This window comes from Amia ocellicauda, chromosome 18 (genome assembly GCF_036373705.1).
Source record: "Amia ocellicauda isolate fAmiCal2 chromosome 18, fAmiCal2.hap1, whole genome shotgun sequence".
Classification (NCBI taxonomy): Eukaryota; Metazoa; Chordata; class Actinopteri; order Amiiformes; family Amiidae; genus Amia; species Amia ocellicauda.
Genome location: NC_089867.1, coordinates 26,481,677 through 26,485,365, shown reverse-complemented (window position 1 = coordinate 26,485,365; position 3,689 = coordinate 26,481,677).

The following is a 3,689-nucleotide window of genomic DNA, read 5'->3' as shown; positions in this document are numbered from 1 at the left end:
CTTGAAATTAAAAAGAAATATAATAAACTATCTAAAAGCTATTCAAATGTTTGGCGGGGTCAGGATATGTAAATGCATCACAAGTTTTTTGTTTGTTTCCTTCCTTTATGCCTAATATTGTTTTCTAATTGCCATTAAAATCTGACATGGGAAAGGCAATACATGAAAGACTCTGAAGAGAAATGTTTTTGCGTGACTGTCCTCCCCTGTATCGGTTGACAGCCTGAAAGACCAAAGATTTGCTGGCATTTATAAGTGGATAATGTCTGCTTAGCCAGAAATGACAGATATGAACTATGAGATTACTTTTAAGTCCTTTCTAAGGATCTCTGATGCAATGGGGGTAATCTTTAGAAACCCAATTATAGGCACGGATTGTCTTCTGTATAATACCTGTCTTCACATTCTGCATGACATGATCAGGTTTAAATAAACTCACACTGCAGTTCAAACGCACCGCATTCACTCCAGAAATACGCCAGGAATCTCTTTCTCTGTTTCTCCTTCTCGCGCTCTCTCTTTTCTTAAATACCAATGTTTTTTTTCCTCAGAGTTTTTGTGTATGATATAAGTGATCATTTTAAAGGGAAATACAAGGTAAAGCAGGCAAATTGTTGGTAGGACAGGCCAAGTTAGCGATATACACTCACCTAAAGGATTATTAGGAACACCATACTAATACTGTGTTTGACCCCCTTTCGCCTTCAGAACTGCCTTAATTCTACGTGGCATTGATTCAACAAGGTGCTGAAAGCATTCTTTAGAAATGTTGGCCCATATTGATAGGATAGCATCTTGCAGTTGATGGAGATTTGTGGGATGCACATCCAGGGCACGAAGCTCCCGTTCCACCACATCCCAAAGATGCTCTATTGGGTTGAGATCTGGTGACTGTGGGGGCCAGTTTAGTACAGTGAACTCATTGTCATGTTCAAGAAACCAATTTGAAATGATTGGACCTTTGTGACATGGTGCATTATCCTGCTGGAAGTAGCCATCAGAGGATGGGTACATGGTGGTCATTAAGGGATGGACATGGTCAGAAACAATGCTCAGGTAGGCCGTGGCATTTAAACGATGCCCAATTGGCACTAAGGGGCCTAAAGTGTGCCAAGAAAACATCCCCCACACCAGTACACCACCACCACCAGCCTGCACAGTGGTAACAAGGCATGATGGATCCATGTTCTCATTCTGTTTACGCCAAATTCTGACTCGACCATCTGAATGTCTCAACAGAAATCGAGACTCATCAGACCAGGCAACATTTTTCCAGTCTTCAACTGTCCAATTTTGGTGAGCTTGTGCAAATTGTAGCCTCTTTTTCCTATTTGTAGTGGAGATGAGTGATACCCGGTGGGGTCTTCTGCTGTTGTAGCCCATCCGCCTCAAGGTTGTACGTGTTGTGGCTTCACAAATGCTTTGCTGCATACCTCGGTTGTAACGAGTGGTTATTTCAGTCAAAGTTGCTCTTCTATCAGCTTGAATCAGTCGGCCCATTCTCCTCTGACCTGTAGCATCAACAAGGCATTTTCGCCCACAGGACTGCCGCATACTGGATGTTTTTCCCTTTTCACACCATTCTTTGTAAACCCTAGAAATGGTTGTGCGTGAAAATCCCAGTAACTGAGCAGATTGTGAAATACTCAGACCGGCCCGTCTGGCACCAACAACCATGCCACGCTCAAAATTGCTTAAATCACCTTTCTTTCCCATTCAGACATTCAGTTTGGAGTTCAGGAGATTGTCTTGACCAGGACCACACCCCTAAATGCATTGAAGCAACTGCCATGTGATTGGTTGATTAGAAAATTGCATTAATGAGAAATTGAACAGGTGTTCCTAATAATCCTTTAGGTGAGTGTATAAAAGTAGGAAAAAGAACTGAGTGGCCATGTCTTCTGTGAGGTATTGACTATGTTTAAAATGTGAGTGTGGATTACGAATACCATAAAACACTGTCCAGCAGGGATCGGGGTTGAGATGTGTATTAACAGGGCTGTTTGCCAGGCTGGGAATGAGGTATTGATCTTAAATATATGCAGAATGTGATGCAGGACAATTATGTTTTAAAGGTTTACTATTGTACATTTGCACAGCAGTGGAGCGCATATTTTGTTTGCCAGGCTTTTACGATTCAATGACTTTCCCTTACCCAGACTCCATAGCTTCCTGTTACAAACTGTGCCGTGCCATGGTTTTAGTTTTTGTTATACATCGAGATCTAAGGGAAAGACCTGCCCTTCCTGTGTGTTTACAGGGGAGTTATGGTCAGATGCCTGATTGGACAGCTTTTCATGGTGCTGACAGTTTGAGCACCTGTATTAAACCTCTGCCCTCTCTTGAACCGATGGGATGGGGTGGGGGGTCTTACCTGGAGGTTTAGCCACGGGTTCAGTAAAAACCCCTGGTCAGCACTATTCGATCACCCTAAGGTCTCATGTGGCCAGTACCTGTGATGATAGCTGGCAGTCACAGGCTCCACGTGAATCTGTTTATTGACATTAAGTCTTCATTATAGCCGAGCCTATCATGAAATGTACAGAAAGTGATGTGGGAAAAAGCTGTCTGACACCATTTTTCACAAGGGTTATTACAGGATATTACAGGTGTGCATTTAAGGTGCATCACCTGGGGAGATTTTTCCCAATTAGAATAGAGGGAGTTTGTATTGTAGCAATGTTCCTATTGCACATCAGGTGCCTGGCACAACGTGTTTTTATTGTTGGCATCTGCCAATAAAACCCATGACACTTTCTCTTGATGGCCATGATGGTGTAAAACGTCCTGTCAGAGGTCAGCTCTTGGAACAATTCTGTTTTGACTGCAGTGAAAACAAAATAGAAGGGCTTTTTTTATGTTGAGAGTATTATCTGTTTCATTTGCTTGTTTCTGGCCTAATTGGAATAGCTATGTAAGGCTTCCTCTGCAGCCTGTAAATGAGCATTAATGAGAAATATTGCTGATTAGCCAACATCCTTTTGTCCAACAGGGTACCCTTTACAGCAAGTGCAGGGCTCAGCTTAGGGGGTCTCTGTCTGCATGTGGGATTTCTGTGATGAAGGCCAGCCTGCTCTGTGATCAGGCAGCGCACAGGGCAGGGTTTCAGTTTAGATCCACAATCAAGGCTGGAAGCTCAAGAAAACAATAATCTGGTGCTCAAAACTGCAACTCACTGGGGAAAATACAAAGCATTTCATGTTGGCAAAATGCATTCCAGTTAGGTACTGTACAGTTATTTATCATTGCTCTACAAGAATAAGAATTAGGATATATTTATTTGAGCAGACAGATATTTAATTTCCCTCGTTTATTGTATTATTCTCTTTAGGTAATGGACTGTATAATTATATTACAACACATAGCCTAGTTGCTTTATTATCATTTTGTCATTCTTCTTCTGATGATGATGATTATTAATCACGAAAAGCAAAAAGTGGGTGGAAGGTGTGCGTATCTGAGCCGGACGGGGAAGGTTTCTATATGAATACAGCAGCGCAAGAAAGCAAAAAAGGTCGAAATGAACTGCAAAAACTGTACCTCAGGGTGAATAACTGCTGGGACATCCTCCCGGGATGACTTTTAAAAAGCCCAGAGCTCGCTTGGGCTTTAAAAGTATAGACGCGTCTTGGTAGTGAGTTGTGAACCCGCCTTTATCTCCATATTTCCACATCCAAACCTCCCCTCCG